The sequence below is a fragment of the Stenella coeruleoalba genome (genome assembly GCF_951394435.1).
Source record: "Stenella coeruleoalba genome assembly, chromosome: 17".
Lineage (NCBI taxonomy): Eukaryota > Metazoa > Chordata > Mammalia > Artiodactyla > Delphinidae > Stenella > Stenella coeruleoalba.
The window spans coordinates 58,825,688-58,848,577 of NC_137163.1; positions in this window are offsets into that span (position 1 = coordinate 58,825,688).

Consider the following 22,890-nt stretch of genomic DNA (forward strand, 5'->3'; position numbering starts at 1 on the left):
TCTTTGTAGTGAAGGTTATTGTTGCCCTGATCTCAAATCTCCTTTACACTGGAAGGTGCATCCAGCCCCACTTATTAATAATGTTACCTCGGGGCTTCCCTGGTGGCGCAGTGGTTGAGAATCTGCCTGCTAATGCAGGGGACACGGGCTCGAGCCCTGGTCTGGGAGGATCCCACATGCCGCGGAGCAACTAGGCCTGTGAGCTACAACTACTGAGCCTGCGCTTCTGGAGCCTGTGCTCCGCAAGAAGAGAGGCTGCGAGAGTGAGAGGCCCGCGCACCGCAATGAAGAGTGGCCCCCACTTCCCAGAACTAGAGAAAGCCCTTGCACAGAAACGAAGACCCAACACAGCAAAAATAAATAAATAAATTAATAATGTTGGCTGATAACCCATAGCTACTTCCTTCCCCTGAAAGGTTACGGCCTCATCATCAGGGAGCAGCCCACAGCCAGTGACTGACTGACTCTGGGGTACAACAGCCTAACCTTTGACTTGAGATGGGCTGAGGCCAGTCTTCAGATAAGACCACATCCTTTCTTACCTTTCTTCTTCCCTACTGCCCTACCTGCTTCCTTCACTCAAGAGGAGTCATCTCTAACAAATCGCTGCCTCAAGAATCTCCCTCTCCATCCTTGCTTATAGGGAACCTGACCTAAGATCCCTTTATAGATAAATAGTAATGCCAATTTAATGACCTAGTGCTATTATTAAAAGTTACTGCATCCCATGCCCAGTAGTAATTGAGTTGATAAGAACTATATATAATACCAACTATTTATTCAGTGCTTTTGATAATTCTCTACATTTTTGTAGGATGTTGTTTTAGAGACACTTGGTTTAATATTTCAATCAATGGTATTCAGTACATACTTGCTAAATGATATGAATAGATATGAGTGAATGGTGTGGTCTTCAAAACAGTTCTTTTAGGTAGGCAGAGAGGTTTTATTTAACGCATAATGGTTATGGTTAATATGTCACTATGAAGACCATTTCCCATGTAGTTTCATGTGATCCTCATAACCTACCTTTGAGTTGGGTGTTATTCTTTCCATTTTTATGTCAAAGAAACAGATTCCATAAGAGTAAGTGACTTTTTCAAAGTTATAGTGAGTGAGTAAGTGGCAGGGTTAGAATATGTAAATATATTCTCTAAATTGAGATCCATCTACTGTAGCGTAACTGATTTTTCTAAGTAATGACTCTGAGTCTGATGAGAATGACAAAAGGGAAAGCATTGGATTCCTGTTCTGTCTCAGATCATGAAAGAGAGGACTCATAAACTGTCCATGGAATGAAATAAATGGGAATGAAGTAAATGGAAGCCATCTGAATTATTCTTTATTTCCTTCAATGACAGAATCTACATCTGATGTTTTATGTGTCTACGTTTTATGTGTCAATTTGGCTAGGTCAAAAATTACTCTAGATATTTCTGTGAAGGTGTTTTCTAGATGACATTAACATTTAAATTGGTGATCTTTGAGTAAAGCAGATTGCTCTCCATAATGTGGGTGGGCTTCATCCAATCAGTTGAAGGCTTACCTCCTCTAAGAAGGAATTCTGTCAGCAGAGTGCCTTTGGACTCAAACTGAAATTCTACCCTGGGTCTCCAGCCTAAGGACCTACAGCTTTTGAACTTTACAAGCTTATACAACCACAGGAGCCAATTGCTTAAAATCAATCAAGCTCTCTCTCTTTCTCTTTCTCCCTTGATATAGGTAGATATAGATATAGATATAGTTATAGATAGGTTCTATTTCTCTGGAGAACCCTGATTAATACACTATGCTTACCCAGGTATTTGGGTAACCAACATCTGGAAAGCAGCAAAGTAAAAGCAAGAATATTCTCTGAAAGAATTCAAATCTTTATATAACCTTTGCCCTTATTCAGATACCCCATTGGCTCCTTCCAGTTGTCAGAGTTCTCCTTTGTTCCCATCCTCTTTTCAGAGGTAGATATTTCATCTCTTTGTGTCTCAATTTGGATACCATAGAAAGAAGCAAACTATGGCCCAATTAAAAAAAAAATAAACCTATAAAGTATCTTAATCTCTCTCCACACTTTACTCTAGAAAGACCCAGAAAGATTTATTAAAAGATTGCCCAACATGGATGGTTGGTTGGCTAAACCATGGACCAGAATCCAGGTCTTCTGACTTCTGGCCCTTTGCCCTTCAGGCTGTAAATTTGTGTCTCTTTTTATACAAATTATTACATAGTTCAGTTCTAGGCATTGTAAGCATAAAAGCCTGTGACTTCAAGGAACTTAAATTCTAGTTCATTGAGCAAGAACATGTGAAGATAATAATAATAAATGACTAATAGCAAATAACATATTGGATATAATTTAAGGGATAAATGAAGGCTATAGAAAATATGTACTAAATAGTCAAAGTAGAGAGATTATTTCAGGCTGAGTTTCTAGGGAAAGATTAATGAAGAAGAATGGGTACTGAGAATGGAAACCCTACAGAAGTTTACAATCTAGATGGGGTTAATAAGATATAAAAAATTGCTAGGAATATATGCTCGCACACAGAACACGAACAATGCTAGAATGAAAAGTTTAGGTCAAAAAGGCAGAGGAGTTATAGGGAAGAAATATTCATATGGTTTGGAATTGGAAAATGGATTGTAGTTAATGGATTTTGTATTTGTTCTTTTAAGTTGTGTAGGATTCTGACAGATATTTTGGGTAGGGAGTTGATCACAGGATGAACCAAGGCCAGAAAAGCAGAAATGATAAGGGAAAGTTCAGAGGACAGTGAGAACATGGTGAAGATGGAAAATTAATTAGACAGGTATTTAGTGAGCATTTATTATATGTGGGAAATTAAAATTGGGCCCAGATTACAGAGGGTTTCGGATTGAAATTTATTTTGTAGACAGTGAAGGCTCTTCAGCTTTGATGATTTTTGAACAGGATGAAACATTTTTTTAAAGTATAATTTAAGATGACTATCTCTGGTAGAGACAGTGAGTGGAGTGATCTTTTGGAAGGACACTGAAATGACCCAAGCCTAACATGATGATGGTTTAGTTTATTGTTGGTAACAGAGTTGGTAGATCCAAGGGTGTGGTTTTATAATATTTGATATTATCATTCTCCAGGATACAAGTTTATGAATCTTCCCTTGTCAATTACTCCAGCCACCAGTGGGTTACATTAAGTAGATTATCCATGAAAAATAGTAACAAAATGGGGCTTCCCTGGTGGCGCAGTGGTTGAGAGTCCACCTGCCGATGCAGGGGACATGGGTTCGTGCCCCGGTCCGGGAGGATCCCACATGCTGCGGAGCGGCTGCGCCCGTGAGCCATGGCCGCTAGTGAGAGGCCCGTGTACCGCAAAAAAAAAAAAAAAAAATAGTAACAAAATGTAAAACACTTTATTATCGGTTGGGCTAATGTTCAAAAACTCCATTGTAGAACTGTTGGTGGGACTCCACAGTATAAGCGTTGTATTAGTCAACTCAGGCTGCCATAACAAAATACCATAGTTGGGGTAGGTACTATAGAAAAAAGAAACTTAGTTTCTCACAGTTCTGGAGGCTGGAGTCAGAGATCAGGGTGGTTGCAGGGTTGAGTTCTGGTGAATACACTTTTTATGGCTTGCAGACACCAGCTTCTTGTTGTGTTCTTACATGGGAGAAACAAAAAAGATCTCTCTCTCTCCTCCCTTCTTATAAGGCCAGAAGTAATATTGGGGTAGGGCCCCACTCTTATGACTTCATTTAACCTTAATTACCTCCCAAAGGTCCTACATCCAAATATAGTCATACTGGGGGGTTAGAGCTCCAACATGTGAATTTGGGGGTGGGGGAGGGACACAATTCAGTCTATAGCAGCATTTTTTTTGATATACTAGTAAAAAATTAAAATGTGACATACAAGGTGCATGGCAATGTAATTTACAATGACTAGAATAAAATGGCTATAATAATTGAAGATTAACCATAACTCCATGACTTTCTGACAGTTAAGGTTACCTCAACTTAGAAGAAATAAACCAAATTACAAGATCTCTTTATCAGATATTAAGAAGTATTCTGACTCTTCAGGAAACTTCCTCCTAAAATTGAATCATAAAAGCAATTTATGGTAAGACATGAGAATTGAAGGCAAATTAGAAAATAAAGATGACTAGTTTGGAGAATTAAAAGAATGGAAATTCTAATGGAAGGAAACAGAAATTGGCAGAGAAGTTCATTGGAAACAAAAATATGCATTTGGTAATTTATAACAATAAGATATTTGACGAAATGAAAAATAAAGTTAAATATGGTATTTTCAATAATACATGAGATATAGTTGTCAAAGTAACACTTTAGTTTGTGTTGCTGTTTAGAAGTGAATTGTTAAAATCATTGTGTTTTTTTACAAATGTTTCTGTGGCAAGATATGAAGTAGTAAAAGTTTTGGTGATTATTAACAAGTCAAACCATTTGTATCAGGGAAATTATAAAATAAAGATAATGAGATCTTACTGAATTAATTATCACAAGATTGGTGGGTAAATTTCACCACCTTTCTACAACATGAGATTCAACCTTAAGCGATCAAACAAACATTTACAAAGATATCCTGGTAGAACCAATGTAGCCAAGACATTTAATATAAAGTAAAATTTATTTTGAAATTTAAAATGAAGTTTAAGTATTTACAAATAGACCTTAGAAATGCAAAAATGAAAAGGGACATTTTGTTTTCGTTGGGATTTTTAAAATTTGTTTCCTTTACACAGAATGAAGCATCTTCATAGCAAACACTTTATAGTGTTTCCTTAGGGACAAAAACAGAAAGAAATTTCAAAATTACTTCTTGTGCTCCAACTGAATACTGAGCACTTTGCTCACTAATTCTGTGAAGTCTGTCTAAAAATTGCAGCAGCACCACAGTGTTTACACAGTTTTAGAACAGAATTGACCTATTTGAAGTCAATTTGTCCTTTGGAAATTTATTTAAATTGAACACTCTTTTCTGTGGGAAGACCAAGGGTTTTGCCAATTTATAGATTTTATATTTTCTTGGTCATATCTGACTCCAATGACATAGTTCTGCTGAATTATTAACTTTATCCCTGGTGCTGGGTCTCTTCCCCATGCTCCATGGTGATCACTTTGTGGAAATCAGTCTTTTCCTTGAATCCCTGTATGCCATTTCCATAAATATCTGCATGTACAATATAGTGGATTTATGATAACCCAGTCTAAAGAATAATACACTGAATTAATCCCTAATTTATCCCTCTCCCCGCCTCCCCTTTGGTAACCATAAATTTGTTTTCTATGTCTGTAATCCTATTTCTGTTTTGTAAATAAGCTTATTTGTATCTTTTTTTTTTTTTTAGATTCCTCATATAAGCAATATATATTTGTCTTTTTCTGGTTTACATCACTTAGTATGATAATCTGAGTTCGGGATTAAAATATACACACTACTATATATAAAACAGATAACCAGTAAGTACCTATTGTATAGTACAGGGAGCTATACTCAATATCTTACAATAACCTATAATGGAAGAGAATGTAAAAAAATAATATACGTATATTTATATATATGTATAACTGAATGACTTTACTATATACCTGAAACTAATGCAACATCGTAAATCAACTTCAATAAAACTTTTTTTTTTATTTCCAGAAAACCCTAAAAAAAAGAAAGAATAATACACTGAAATCACAAGTTTTTGTCACTAAACTTAGAAACTAAAATATTAAAGATATAGTTGAAGACTCTTCTACAAGTCTCTCTAATTTAGATACAAAGTAGTTATTAAATTTTGGTTTTAAATAACAATTTTTAACAAACTTATTTAACAAGTGAAATTAAAATAGATATCTGAGCCAGATCATAAATTAATATAATTTTTATCATTGGAAATTTCTATTTTAAATCAAATCACTTCTTCAAATTTTAAAAATGAAAAGATAAGTATCTACTCTTTATTGTTTTAGATGTATATCTGGATAGAACTTTCAAAATATCCAAATGATTTACAGGACTTTTCACATCTCAGTGTAATGGTTCACTCTTAAACAGCAGTGTCATCTAATTAATTTTACATTAACTTGTAGGAATACGGGGTATAAAATTGAATGAAATATAATACCATGTTTCCAAGTAAAAGGATAAACACAATAGAAGGCACAGTAATATGGCAAAGTTTAATAAATTTTATGAATTGTAGGACACTAAAAATCTTTACTTGATAGAATTAGATATGAATACCGTTGAAAATAATAGGATTTAGAAAAACTTATAAACAGATTGAATCAAGTGTTTTCTCTAGGGAAAGACAGGTTGAATTCACTTTTTTTCTCTTCTCTAAATTGTCTTTACTGTTTCTCAAGGCAGAAATTTTATTTGGCTGCTCGCCAGATATCAGCTTTCAATGTAACTTTGTACTTATATTAAAGAACATTACTTGAAATTTCAGAAGGTAATAAAATCAGTGACCATTCCTGGATAATATTTTCTGGCTGACACTCAACAGTGTCAGAGTTGAGTATTTACAACAGAAATTGCATGGCCCGCAAAGCCTAAAATATTTACTACCTGTCTCTCTAAGAAAAAGTTTGCCAATCTACCCCTGCACCACAAACCTGGATTTGCACCCTTCGTTTCCTTGAAAAATAGATTGAGCTCCTCTGAGGCACCCATTTCATACTTATAAGATATGGATAATAGTAGCTAATTCATGAATTATTATGTAGATTAAATGTGGAAGTTCAGGTGAAGCACTTAGTACATAGTAGGTATTAATAAATGTTAGCTGGAATTATGAACTTGAATCAAGCCATACTTTGTTCTGTATTATCTCACAGATTTGTCTATAGATACTTCAGTCATTAACCAACACAATTCATAATCTTCACTAATGTTATAAGTAATAAGTTGTTAACCTGTGTGGAATGTTTTAAAACAAAAAAAGTTATATTCATTCATAAAATTTAATGTAACATACATAATCATCTTTCTTACCAAGTAGCTTTATTCTGATTTAAAACACATTGAAGAGCCTCCAGTACTGGTTAAGATAGAGTAAGTATATTCCACCCTGTCTCTGCCACTGAATGCAACTAAAATCCCTGGACTGAAGGTATGGAACAGCTATCTGAAATATATGGCAGCGGAGAGATTAGAAAAGAAAGGTACTACTTGATATATAAGCAATTTGGCAGGGGGTTTCCTTGTTTGTTTTAGTTTTTTTAACCTCCTGACCTGAGCTTGAAGGCAGCCCAAATGTCAGAAGTACATACCAGCATGGACCAAAAAAGGAACAAAGAGAAGCACTGTCTTTCTGGTTTGAGAAGTGAGAAGGGGAACCGTCATGGAATAGAGAGAGTGGGGGCACTTTACTGTCTTATTTTTACTGGTATTTTTTCTGTCTTAGCCCTGCCCTCAGGTAAGCTCCAGTCCTGAAACTACAGTTGCATGGAGGCAGGGCAGTAGCAGGGGACAAGAAAGCACTTATACCTCTCATGGAGAGATTCCTTCTCTCTGACTAGAGGGACTGCGGTTGAAAGAGTATGGAGAAAATCCCCATTGCTTTTGTTTTTTTTCTCTCTATCCACTTGCCACTTGGCTCTGGAGTCCAACTTAGCCACTGGAAGTTGATGATAGAGTGGAGAGACTAAAGTCAAAATTACTCAACATAAAAAACATGGGAAGGGCTTCCCTGGTGGTGCAGTGGTTAAGGATCCCCCTGCCAACGCAGGGGACATGGGTTCAAGCCCTGGTCTGGGAAGATCCCACATGCCACGGAGCAACTAAGCCCATGTGCCACAACTACTGAGCCTGCACGCTACAGCCCATGAGCCACAACTACTGAGCCCATGTGCCACAACTACTGAAGCCCACGCACCTAGAGCCCGTGCTCTGCAACAAGAGAAGCCACCACTATGAGAAGCCCGCACACCACAACCAAGAGTAGCTCCCACTCACCACAACCAGAGAAAAACCCGTGTGCAGCAACAAAGTCCCAACACAGCCAAAAAACATAAATAAATAAAATAAAATAATAAAATAAATTTATTTTAAAACAAACAAACAAAACAAAACATGGGAACATTTTGAGAAATTACAAGGGAAAACTCACTCAAGAGACAACAACTCTGAGAGGAACTAGATGCTGAAAATAATTGAAGACTTTAAAGCAGCTGTTAAACTATGTCCTGAGAAATAAGGAAACGCACTATTGAAAAGAAAGAATAGAAAATCACAGGAAAAAAATAGAAGCTATAGAAAAGAATCAAATGGACATTGTAGAAGAGAAAAAGAAAATAAATCATAATCAAACCACTGAAAACCAGGCAAAGAAAGAATCTCGAAAACAGCCAGAGAAAAAGATGGACTACTGATTTAAATGACTATGGATTTTTCGTCAGAAACCATGGATGTCATAAGGCAGTAGAAAAGCAATTATACAGTGCTAAAGAAATGATGTGTCAATTTAAAATTCCACATCCAGCAGAAATATTCTTATTCAAGAACAAAGGAAAACTAACAACATTCATAAATGAAGGAACACTAGGAGAATTTATGGCCAACAGACCTGCTCTAAAAGAGATGCTAAAGGAAATAATATCAGAGGGAAAGCTGGAAAGTCAGGAATGCAGGAAAAGTAACAGATGTGGTAAAGGTCTGGGTGAATATAATAATTTTCTCCTCTTAATTTCTTTAAAATATATAGGATGATTAAGAACAAAAATTGTGACAGGGTTTTCAGTGTTTGTAGATAGGATATAAATGACAATCACAACATAAAGGGGAGAGGATAAAGATATCTCTACAGTGGTAAGGTTTCTAAATTCCACTTGAAAGTGGTAAAACACTAAATTTAAGTAGAATGTAAAAAGCTAAGTATGTACATTATTATGCCTAGAACAACAACTGAAATAACTGAACAAATGATTATAGTCAAAACTCAATAAATAAATTAAAATGGACTACTAAAAAATATTCAAATAATCCAAAAGAGAACAGGAAATGAAAAAGACAAACAACAGAGGAGACAAACAGAACAAATAATAAAATGGTAGACATAAATACAAACATATCAATAAGTACATTAAATGTAAATGGTTTCAACACACACTTAAAATATAGACTTATAATCAGTAAAAAAGAGAACCAACTATATGCTGCTTATAAGAAATCCACTTTAAATAGAATGATGGTAGTTTAAAAGGGAAAAGATAAACCATGCAAACATTAATCACATGAAAGCTTGAGTATTATACTGACAACAGGCAAAGTAGACTTCACAGCAAGGAAAATTACAAAAAATTGAGTGACATTACATAATTAATTAAAGGGTCAGTTCATCAAGAACACACAATAATTAGATTATGTCACTAACAGAAGACCTTCAAAATGCATGAAGCAAGTACTGATAAAACTGAAAGGAGAAATAGAGATATTCAAAATTAGATTTGGAGATTTCAGCTTTCTTCTCCTGTTAATTAATAAGACAGGTAGAATAAACAATCATCAAGAATGTTAAAAAGTTGAGCAGTTGAGCCAATCAGCTGTAACTAGTTGACATTTGTAGATACTCCACTCAAGAACAGCAGAAATAAAAATTCTTTTCAAGGCAAATGGGGCATTTTCAATAAATGAAAACATTAAGAAACTTGAAAGAATTGAAATCATCGAAATATATCTCTGCCATAATGAGATTAAATTAGAAATTATTTTTTTAAAAAAGATATATGGAAACACTTCCCCATAGTTGGAAATTAAACAATACATTTCTGAATACCCATGGGGCAAATGCAAAATCAAACCACCGTGAGATACCACTACACAATATTACACATTTCTTAGAATGGCTAAGACAATAACTAACCGACAATACTAAGGACTGGAATGCAAAGAAAGTAACTGGAAAGTCTCCTATTTTGTTGATACGAATGCAAAGTGCTACAGCCACTCTGAAAAAGTTAGGCAGTTACTTATAATGTTAAATATAAATTTAACCATTTGATGCTAGCAATCCCACTCCAAAGTATTTATCCTAAATAAATGAAAAATTTTGTTCATACAAAATCCTGTACCTGAATTTTGTAGCAGTTTTATTCATAATTTCCAAAAACTGGAAACAACTCAAAAGTTTTGACAGTTAAAATAGATAAACAAACTGTTGATATGCCAATAAAATGGAATACTACTCAGCAGTATAAAATAACAACTCTTGATACACTCAACAATGTGACTGTATCTCAAAGGCATTATGCTGAGTGAGAGAAGCCAGTCTTAAAATGTTGCATTCTATTTATTTCACTTTATATAGAAAAGTTAAGTCTACAGAAACAGAAAATGCACTAGTGGTTGCTCGCCAGTAACATCTGGGGGGGAGAGTGTATAACTATAAAGGGGTGGCAAAAAGGAGTACTTTGTGGTGATGGAAATATTCTGTATCCTGATAGTTATGGTGATTACATGACTCTATACATGTGTTAAACCGCATGAACTGTACACCAAACAAAAGTTTGACTGCATGTAAATTTTTAAAAATTATGACAGCAAACCAAAGGGCCAGTTTGTAATTTCTTGGAATTGGAATAGGAAAAACTAGGAAGCAGGCAAACATTAGGTCAAAGATGAACTTGTGGCTTCTTCAAGCAGCATAACAGACCAAGTTGGTTGACCATTTGACAAAATGTTGGAATTAAGAATGCATTTTTATATAGATCAGTGGAACAGGATAGAAAGCCCAGAGATAAACCCACACACCTATGGTCACTGAATCTTTGACGAAGGAGGCAAGAATACACAATGGAAAAAAGACCAGTCTCTTCAATAAGTGGTGTTGGGAAAACTGGACAGCTACATGTAAAAGAATGAAATTAGACACTCCCTAACACCCTACACAAAAATAAACTCAAAATTGATTAAAGACCTAAATGTAAGGCTGGACACTCTAAAGCTCTTAGAGGAAAACATAGGCAGAACACTCTTTGACATAAATTGCAGCAAGATCTTTTTTGACCCACCTCCTAGAGTAATACAAATAAAAACAAAAATAAACAAATGGGATGTAGTTAAACTTAAAAGCTTTTGTACAGCAAAGGAAACCATAAACAAGATGAAAAGGCAACCCTCAGAATGGGAGAAAATATTTGCCAACGAAGTAACTGAAAAGGGATTAATCTCCAAAATATACAAAGAGCTCATGCAGCTCAAAAACATAAAAAACAAACAACCCAATTAAAAAATGGGCAGAAGACCTAAATAGTCATTTCTCCAAAGAAGACATATAGATGGCCAACAAACACATGAAAAGATGCTCAACATCACTAATTATTAGAGAAATGCAAATCAAAGCTACACTGAGGTATCACCTCACACTGGTCAGAATGGCCATCATCAAAAAATCTACAAACAATAAATGCTGGAGAGGGTGTAGAGAAAAGGGAACCCTCTTACACTGTTGGTGGGAATGTAAATTGATACCACCACTATGGAGGACAGTATGAAGATTCCTTAAAAACCTAAAAATAGAACTACCATATGACTCAACAATCTCACTCCTGGGCATATACCTGGACAAAACCATAATTCAAAAAGACGTATGTACCCCAATATTAATTGCAGCACTATTTACAATAGCTAGGACCTGGAAGCAACCTAAATGTCCATCAACAGAGAGATGGATAAAGAAGATGTGATACATATATACAATGGAATATTACTCGGACATAAAAAGGAATGAAATAGTGCCATTTGCAGAGACATGGATGGACCTAGAGACTGTCATACAGAGTGAAGTAAGTCAGAAAAAGAAAAACAAATGTCGTATATTAGCACATATATGTGTAATGTAGAAAAATGGTATAGATGAACTCACTTGCAAATCAGAAATATAGACACAGATGTAGAGAACAAATGTATGGATACCAAGGGGTATGTGGGGGTGGGTGTAATAGATTGGGAGATTGGGATTGACATATATACGCTACTATGTATGAAACAGATAACTAATGAGAACAGACTGTATAGCACAGGGAACTCTACTCATTGCTCTGTGGTGACCTAAATGGGAATGGAAATCCAAAGAAGACAGGATATATGTATACATATGGCTGATTCATTTTGCTGGACAGCTGAAACTAACACAACATTGTAAAGCAACTATACTCCAATTAAAAAAAAATGAATTTTTAAAATGGTTGAAGAAACAAACCATGTGAATAATTTCTACTTGATAAAATTTTTCTCTCTAGTGGTTACATTTAGGGGTATCTTGGTATATATTCTTTTCTACTACAACTCAAATATTTTATAAAAATTTTAGTAAAAATTTCTTATAAATGCAAGGTTCCTTCTGTAGTGGTTTGGACTTGACTTTTTAAAAATGTTTGCCAAGAGGTTCAACATTAATGATCTTGTTCCTTTTGAATTCCAGTAAGTCTAGTCCAAGTTTCATTACTAACTAGCCATGTAATCCTTGAACAATATCTGCCTTCAGTTTCTTCATTCATAAAATAAAAATGTTAACTATAGGATCCATGTCATCGGAAAACATCACATTTTGTGATTCTAGCAGTATTCTGTAGCCATTTATGGAAGGAATAGCTCTGGTAGGCTTTGGTCTAGCCAAAAACATCTTGTTGAAGACTTACCAAGACATTGCCTGATTTATTGCTACATTGGGCAGTATAAAGCCATTCTGAAGTATTATTAGTAACACCTTGACTCTGAGCCAAATTGTTAAGGTTGGGCATATTATCTATAAAAGGCTATTTTGATTAATTGCTAAGTCTCTGGAGAAGGACAGATCCATATTAGCATCATAATCTTATCCCCTATCATCAAATGACTTTTGACAACTTCATCTGTTTCTGTTTCTCCACCTGTAAGTAGAGGTGGTAATAGCACTTCAAAAGGTTGTGGTGAAGAGTAAATCAAGCAATACATGAACATACCTAACAGAATGGCTGTCACATAATAATTCATAATTACTACACTCATGTAAACTCCAATTTCTGTTTTTTTCCTGAAATTAAACAGTACTCTGTATTTCCAGGACACAGGACTGAAAAGCATAGCATCAAAGGCTCTTCAGGTAACATATGTACCACCACCTATACACTTGTGGGAGGAGGGGACCAGAACAAATATATCTGTTAGAAATGTGATGGAATTGAGAGAAAAATCAGGTGAAGAAGTCAACACCTTAAATTGTGAGTTAAATCACAATTTTACCTGTTGTATGTCACCAACAGTGAACATAAAAATATAACCAAAGAAAATCTAGGAGCACTTTGGAAAACTCAACTGTCACTGACACTTCAATTAGGTTATCTCTATCCAACTGCAAAATTTTTCATTACTCATGTTACTGAGTCCAAGCTTATACTGCTCGCCACACAACAGGCCAATAAATCAAGAGACAAGGTGATGGAGCAAGGATTAGCGACTTTATTCCGAAATCCAACAGACAGAGAAGTTGGTGGACTAGTGTCACAGAGAACCACCTTACTCATGTTAGAATTCAGGCTTCTTTTATACTGGTTGGCTAGTTATTGCAAACATTTTTAGTGCCGGCCAGACCCTGGAGGGGATGTGCTAATACATTGTTCTTGCAGGTCTGGTCATTATGATGTTCCTGTAAACCTCCAACAAGACAAATGTTATTCTCTGTTCTGCAGCTTTTTATCTCTATATGAATGAAAAGTGTTATACCTTTCAAGATCAAGCCTGAGACGCAGAGCCTTGAGATAGGGCTATATATTTCAGGCTATAGGCAACATTCTTTTACAACAGTGCAGAGCCAGCATGACTAAGCACAGGCAATAGAGCAAGCACAAAGGTTAGAGCTAAAGGATTAGATCCAATATGGAGTCAGGTTTGTTCTTCTCTGTGACACTCAGTACACACATTTCTTACCTAAATCTTTTAGTTTCCCAGCTGTAATCATTTATGTGTTCTTTCTTGGTTAACTGTGAAGATTTGAAAGGAAGTCCTTCTGTATCCATTTCCTAGGGCTGCTGTAAAAATATTATTACAAACTAGGTGACTTAAAACAACAGAAATTTAATTTCCTCCCCTCTCCTCCTCTCTCCTCTTCTCCCATCTCCTCCCATCAACTACTCTAGCTCATTTTCAAGGATAGAGACCATGTTTTTATATTCTACTTCAATCCCTCATTGAATCCAGCATTGTGCCAAGCCTTAAGTGTGGGTTTCTAATCATTACAATTCTATTCTATGATTTCAAAAAATTTTGTCACATTAAATTGTGTCCAAAGTCCTTGAAATGGTATGTTTTGAGGAACCTGTGAGGGAAAATTTGAAAGCTAAGGGAGGAGGAAATGATATATACGAGAGGAGGGATGGTATATAACAGTAACTAATCCCTTTGTGAGACAATGGTAGGAGTACTGTGAAGATGATGCATTTTGTCCAACACACTCATCAAGATACAGAGTTTCTCATGTAATAGTAATTCTACATTTATTGAGCCAGAGCTTGGTGCCAGGCATACTGCTTAATGCATGATACACAGTATCTCAGCTAACCCACTGAGCAATCCCATGAGTGAGGAACACTTTATTCTCCCAACTGTGGCTTAGAGAGGTTAACTAGTTTTCTGAAGGTCACACAATTAGCAAATGACCAAGCTTGCTTTCAAAGCTCAGTAGTTTGACTCTAGAAGCACATTCTATCTGGAAAATAAGAGGATGGCATTGGCTTGCTTATTTATAATAGCCTGTTTCATGGTTCAAAAACTGGGAGAATTGACAAGTATGTACTTTTTTTTAAGCACTCCTCTTTCTGTCATCACTGATTTAAATAATAAATATTCATTCCATTTTTGTAAATAAAAGATTTCTTTATTGTATAGTTTCTCATTGTTTCAGAAATGTCAATAGATAATTTAATTTATATTTTCCCAAATTTCTTATTAAGCTTCAGACATTTGAGACTTGAAACTATTAACATTATTTCTTTTTAAAGACATAATTTTTCTACTTGTGATTATTAATTTACTTTTCATTAAAGTTTCCATGATAAACTTCAGTCAAAATTAGAATAAAACAAAAATTCATCTGTATGCCAACCAATTGATTTTCTCAAAACAGATTGTTTATTATCGTTTATTATCTTTATGTTAGCACATAATTTTTCAAATGCTCGGAAATGAAAGCCTCATTGTTTTCACGTTAAGCCTCATTGTTTTCATGTTACATATTTTATTTTCAAACTTGTAGTTAATTTAAGTAATACATAAACCTAGAGGAATAAAAAATCCACTTCTGGTGGAGTAAACAATTGGTAGTTCATATCTGACGTTTATTCAGATTTTAAGATGATTGCAAACGTTTAATCAAATGATTTAAGACTAAACAAAATGGGGGATTTGGAAGTACTTAAACCTCTTGTGACTAACTTGTATTGGATTCAGTTTTGTTCAAACGTTTCTAGTAACTTCGAAAATCCTCAGAAATACCAATAAATTAATTTACAGTGAAACATTTATACAACGTTAATATTATGTAAATAATGTTATTAACCAGAGCAAGAGAAGAAAAGGAAACGATGCTTGGTCACCCCCTAGTGTTTTCTTTTTTTTTTTTTTTAATAAATTTATTTCTTTTTGGCTGCGTTGGGTCTTCATTGCTGCGCGCAAGCTTTCTTTAGCTGCAGTGAGTGAGGACTACTCTTTGTTGCGGTGCGCGGGCTTCTCATTGCGGTGGCTTCTCTTGCTGTGGAGCACGGGCTCTAGGCGCGTGGGATTCAGTAGTTGTGGCTCTCGGGTTCTAGAGCGCAGGCTCTGTGGTTGTGGTGCATGGGCTTAGTTGCTCCGTGGCATGTGGGATCTTCCCCGACCAGGGCTCGAACCTGTGTCCCCTGTTTTGGCAGGCAGATTCTTAACCACCGCGCCACCAGGGAAGCCCCTGCTAGCGGTTTTTCATTAGGGTTTAGCTAGGAGAAACTGCACTAGTATGGGAACTACACAAAAATAAATTATATGTGTATTCACGTGTATATATAAATAAGTATGTAAATTAATATATATGTAAAATAGTTACAGCTGTTGGGGCCATTTTATTATATTGTCTGCATCATATTCTGAAATATAAGTAAATGACTATAGAAATAGATAATTTAAAGAGTTTCTCAAAAAATAATTATTTTTTTTTCTTTTGGAAAATAAAACGTATTTAAATAGCTATTCGTGGCAATGACATAATATTAGTCTAAAGTTACAATTATTGGGCTTCCCTGATGGCGCAGTGGTTGAGAGTCAGCCTGCCGATGCAGGGGACACAGGTTCGTGACCCGGTGCGGCAAGATCCCACATGCCACGGAGCAGCTAGGTCCGTGAGCCATGGCCGCTGAGCCTGCGCGTCCGGAGCCTGTGCTCCACAACGGGAAAGGCCACAACAGTGAGAGGCCCGCGTACTGCAAATAATAATAATAAAGTTACAATTATTAGAGGGTGTTTATTTTACTTTCTTTATTAACAAATTAATATATTCAGGAATTATCTGTTATATTTTAATAATGTAACGAGTTGATAGCGCCATTATTTACTGGATCTGCTGATTTTTCATGCTTTTTTAAATGAATAAATAAATTTTCAGTATCATTTTATGCATGTGTAAAATTTGAATTTCACATATATTATTTCTGATCAAGATATAAAACATGGCTAAAGTAAATTTTTAGGCTTTGAAAATGTAGTAAAAACTGTAGGTTGGACGATGTGTCTACTTATTTTAATTATTATTACTATTGTATCATCTAGGATGCAGTACCTACATTTATCTGTCACTTTATAGTTTCTGGTAGGCATTTATGATTGGCAGTTAAGAGAAAGGTTTGATTTTTGAATCCTGTTTTTGCTACTTAGCAATATGATTTACACAAATAACAGTACTATACCTCTCTATGTCTGTGTTCTCATTTGTGAAACAGAAATACATTTCTCTCTTGAGGAATAGGTATAGATGTCAGGGAAAAACCCAAATGAACCTTTTGGCCAACCCAATATAATAAAGATCAAGTATTTTGTAGTTACCAAGTGCTCAAAAGGTAATATTAAGATTTTTTTTTCCTGAATGTATTTCTATCCATATTAGCATGGGCTTAGTTTTTTATTTATTTATTTATTTATTTAAGCAAAGAGTTTTGTTTCATTCCTTAGAATTCTTTAATTTTTTGATTTTCATTTTTAATTAGCATTATTTAGACTGTGCCCAGAAAGAACAATGAAAGATACTTATAAAGTGAATAACTTGTGTTCTGCTCTGATTTAGAGTTTCTAAGGTCTGTAAAAGTACTCTGTTGTTTCAGAATCTGAGAACTTTCTGTGAAATGGAGATTTGATTAAAATAAAAAAAAAGAGTACTTGAAGGAAGAGTGAAGGATTATAGATGTTAGGAAAGTGTGGTAGAAATAGTATGCAACCTTTGGCAATATTTGTAATAAAAGAAGGAATGTGAGAAAGTTATTTAGATGCTATAGTTACAGCATTATTCTATTCATTATTTTTTACTTTAGAACAAAAATAATTGGAGCCTGGTATTAACAAGACTATAGATAGATCTTAGAACTATATTTCATACTTTACTATTAGTATAGAAATCCAATGGTGGTACAGAAGGTATTTAAGAAGTGTTCTTTAAGACTTTACATATGCCTAGTTCTCAGGGTTATGTGAAGAGTAATCATAAGGTCAACATAGTTGTTGAGTTAACAGAGCTCTAGGCATTCCCATTTCTGATGGTCTGTAGGACGTTTACTCTGGAGTATCCTATCATGATCTTAAACAAAATATACTTAAAACGAATGCATCAAAATCTCTCCAAAGTTTTCTCTTTTCAGAGCTTCCCCAATTTCTGTCAGATATTAGTACCATTCTTCAAGGCTAGAGGCCACAATCAACTTCAATCTGTTCTGTTATTCCTTGTGGTAAAACTATCTTGAAAATAAAATTTCAAATCTGTGAAAGGTTTTGATTATGTATTTTTAAAGTCACACTTGACATAAACTTGCATTTATAACAAGAAGACCATTTGATTCAGAAAATATGTGTAACTGATCCTATATGTGAGATGGTTATTAATGATAATTCAAATTTCTAAGTAAATCAGTTTGAATTACTACTAGGAAACACAGTAACTAGCAGTAAAATTCATGCTGGGAAAGGAAAGTTGCTTTTTCTACCTGGAAAGTCAAAGTTACTGAGTTAAAATTTTAAAAGTAAAAATCCTAATTATGTTTCCACAATCCCTTTATCTCAACACGTGGAGGAAAACCAGGAGGCAGTATCTTTTAGAATAATATGACAAATTTAAAGATTTTCCTCCCTACTAAAGTTTTCTTCTCTCTCTCTTAATGATACATGCCATAAGTGTGGCTCTGAGGACAGTTTTAAAAACATACCAGAAAGATTGACTGGTTCTGGGAGGGTTCAATACTGAAAAGCCTAAGCAAGAGAAAGAAACAAAATGCAAGAGCTATGTTGCTAAAAGCTGACATAGGTAAAAGGACACACATTATACCTTATAGGAGACTATGATAAGAATAATAATGTCAAATTATATTTCATTGATTATTATTTAAATGTTTTGCTTTATCCATAATATATTTGGATAAAAATAGTTATAATATTTTTGTCATTATGTACAAGATGTGAAGGTAATCTGGTCCCTGTTTCTCCATCTTGGTCAAAAGTGAGGTCTGTACTAACAATTTGATTTAGAGAATATGTAATAAGATTTATGGACCAATGTGATAAATAGAGATTTATTGATCTAGATTTAGAATAATAGGTAGTGAAGAGGCCCTTTTTATTTGTTTAATGTATAGTCAATGCACATGAATATTCCTTTCAGTGTCCAGAACTCATCTATTCCCATTCATGTTACAGAACCATCTCATCATGTATCTTATTATCAAGTGTGTCCTTCTTGGTTCAAGTCGTAGCCCCCATCACAGTAAAAAGGTAGTTTTAGAGTGCTATGGCTTTTGTAAGCTGTTTGTATTGGGAAAAATATCTTTTTGCCACTATGCTTTGAAATATGATTTTAAAAGTTTGTTGTATCATCACTTAATATTGCTGCACCATCCATCATGCTGCCTGTGATTGAATATTGACTTCCAGTATCTCTCCCAAAGGATGTTAATGTGCTTCATTTGATCATGCTACAATATAACTTACAAAATCGGAATATACAGGAAAATATGAACCAATTCATTTTCTGTTCATGTTAAATTTACTGTTATAAATTTCATAATATATACGAAGCACCATGTCTTCCAACCAGGTCTTCCCTTGAACTTTTAGACCAAAATCATTGCATTTCTACAATACGATCTCTTTTAATATTGACCGTACCACTGCCTTCTGCACACCACCACCAGTGGTGAATATGTTCAGATTGAGAAGAGCATTCTCATTTGCACACACACAAAATGTCCCATCCTTCCTCTGTCAGGATTTAAGAGCAAGCATGATGTCACACGTTGGTCAGAAACAAGAGAAGGAATCAAAATTAGTAGAAAGTTTTTTACTTCAGTCTATATGTTGTAGTCAAAAAAGTATGTATAGAGATGAGTGAAAATTTTTGAAGCAATAGAAATTGAAATAACTAAACTCTATTAGATCAGTAAATGTTAAAAATATCATATATGTGTGTGTGTATATATATATATATATATATATATACACACACCAAGCAGTATGCTAAGAGATTTTTCTTTCCAGCAGAAAGAATACAAAATTAGATTTTACAGCTGCTGCCCTCAAAGCAACTTACAATTAGGAAGATGGATGTATACACAAATGCACAAAGTAATAAACAAACACATGCTAACAGTAGGAAGTTGAGGGAAGAGAGGAGGGGGTTTTGGTTGGGGTATTTTTTTCCTAATATGCTTTAGACCATCAAAGTGAGATATATCTACTACAAAAATATGAATTCTTCACAAATCAGGAATAGATCATCAACTGGATATCATGTTGGTTTCCAATTGCCAAAATTATTGCACTATTATGGTACGTTTCAGCGTCCTCCCTGGATTCCTTGTAATAGGGCCTGAGTTTGTTGTGGAGACACTGGGGACATTGAGTTGAAGAAATGATAGCAACAGATGCTGCTAAATATAAACCTGATGCTTATGCAACCATTATACCAAGGGTAAAAGTATCTGTTTAATTCCTTTCTGTGGCGCATGTACAAGAATATTTCTAACAAAATGAACTGAATTTGAATGTGCAGTAGGCCATTTATAGTTGATAGCTTTGGAAGGAAGAACTAATCTCTATACATCTTAGTCTCCTCCTAGATTCAATACTCAAGGCTGCTATGAGGACCAGGTATAGAGACCTTTAGCATATACTGGCCTCTCCTGCTTCCTTGCTCTTAAAGTTATCCATTTGTAGCACACTTATTTTCTTAAAGTTGTCCTTGATATTTCATTTTAGCCTAATTTTTTTTTTTTTTTTTTTTTTTTTTTTTTGCGGTTCGCGGGCCTCTCACTGCTGTGGCCTCTCCCGTCGCGGAGCACAGGCTCCGGACGCGCAGGCTCAGCGGCCATGGCTCACGGGCCCAGCCGCTCCGCGGCGTGTGGGATCCTCCCAGACCGGGGCACGAACCCGCGTCCCCTGCATCAGCAGGCGGACTCTCAACCACTGCGCCACCAGGGAAGCCCTGTATGGCTCTTTTTATAGTCTGCTAGTCTACCAAAATAATCTGTGACAATTTCAGAGTAATGTGACAGGGTACGTTCAACCACAGTTGAAATCAAAATAATTGCCTCAAGCCTGTAATATTATTTTATCCCGTATCATCAGGATAGTAAATCTTTGGAGACAACTGTAGATAAGAGTTTATTTCCAAGGGACATATTCTCCTTGGATTTGTAACTGAAACTTTATCACTAAACCCTATATTATTCTCAATCATATGCTTTTTTTGTTATTTTTTTATGAAATAAATGTGGTCATTCTCAACCAAAATTTGGAAAGAATAATAATGTTATTCTTTAAAGTAAGCAGTTTTCTATCCCTAAAGCAAATAGCCTATCCTAATAGGCAAACTGGGACTTAAGGGGCCATTTGGTATATTGCCTCACAGACAAAGATAACTGCAGGACAGCCAGGAGACAAATTTAAATTCTGTTAAGAATAGCAGGAAGTATTTTGGTTCTCAGCAGGATAGCACCACTTGTGGTTTTGTTAAGTACAAAAGACAAGTCAGCTCAACTCTGTGGATTTTGTGTGTGAATGGAAACAACTCCCTTCTGTCCTAGTTCTTCACTGGAGTGCTGACATGTGCAGTGCTTAAAAATTCAGATCATTTTATTGGAATCAGCCAGAGTTTACCCTGGCACTTGAAAAGAAGAAACTATTTCAATAGTACAGTAGCATCCATTTTCATGTTAGCAGAAGGCATATAATAATATTCAGATGTGAGATTTGTTGGCTATGTTGCTTTTATGGTAACAGTGTAGAATGTGGTAGGAGAAGAGAAAGAAAGCACGGTTAGCCGTCACATTTCTTAAACCTGTCAGAAGTGGTAGATAAGAACAATTAAGAGATATTATCCCTGTATTAAAATTCTAGAATGTAGAGAATTTATGAATCTCAGATTAAAATTCTTAATGCATTTCACTAGTACTCCATAAATTTGAACATTTCAAAGTCCGTGACTGTGGATGTGTATCTTTCAACTACTTTTGGTTCTATTTATGTTGGCTGCCATGGGCACAAATGCTGTGCAGTGAAAAATCAAGTGGAAAATGGAAGTTTAATTGGCAGTTAAGACACGAATAAACCTTTATTGAGTGCTGCTGACTGACAAATGCACAACCTAAAAGATGAGAATTAATGTTTTATTCAGTGGACTCACCGAGGACTTAAGCCTGGGATACAGCCTCTCGGATAGCTCTGAGAGACTGTTCTGAAGACTTAAAGGGAGGAGCCAGGATATACAGGAGTTTTTGCAAACAAACAAACAAAAAACCCAGGTAGTTGGAACATCAAAAGATTACTGCTAGCTAAAGAAAACTAGACATCTCAAGCTAATGAATTTAGTGCTTTTCTATGTACGGGAAGATGCAAGAGTCTGAGCTTATTGAAATTAATCTTTTGATATGCACCTTAATTATCTAGGGCCAGTATCCTGTTTTACTCCATCCTGAATTCCCTCAGGGTGCACTTTTGTGGGTGACTGCAGAGGCTGATGTCTTGGTGGCACGAAACCTGTTTTTTCCCTCAGGGTGTACCACAAGGGGCAGCTGAAGTGGTTGATGCCTTGATGGCCTCAACATACTTTGTTTACTGAAATGGCAGGTGACATTCTTTGTCCACAGCACCCAAGAAGGGTCAAACAATTTATATTCAATCAGGTTAGGGTTAAGGTCAACGATACTAAGTAGAATTGTGTACTCTAGAATCCTATTAGGGAAAGAAGTTGTTTGAATGTTGGGGTCAGACGTGTTTGTGGTGAGAGTGGTCCCTTCAGTTTCACCATTTCTATTTGGTTTTACATGAATTGCTGGTTCGTTGTTGTTGCTCTTGTTTTATTTTGTTTTGTTTTATTCAAATCTTATATGTTTCACTTATGTCTCAAGCTAGATTTCCCACAGACCAGATACTATATTTAATGTCTTGAGAAAATGTACTCTTTCTGACCTCATATTAACTTAAGGAGGAATTTGTTCTGAGGGCCTATGTATAAGGAACATTGCTCAGTGTTTTCAACTGTGATTTTGGACAAAAATAGAGAAATATTTTTATTGTGGGTGATTTCTTATACTGTCCTCTCAGTGCTGAGAGTTTAAAGACAAATACTAACTCGGAGAGGGTATTGTTTGTTAAATGGGAAATTGAGTAATGTGGTTCAAGTGTATTGCATAT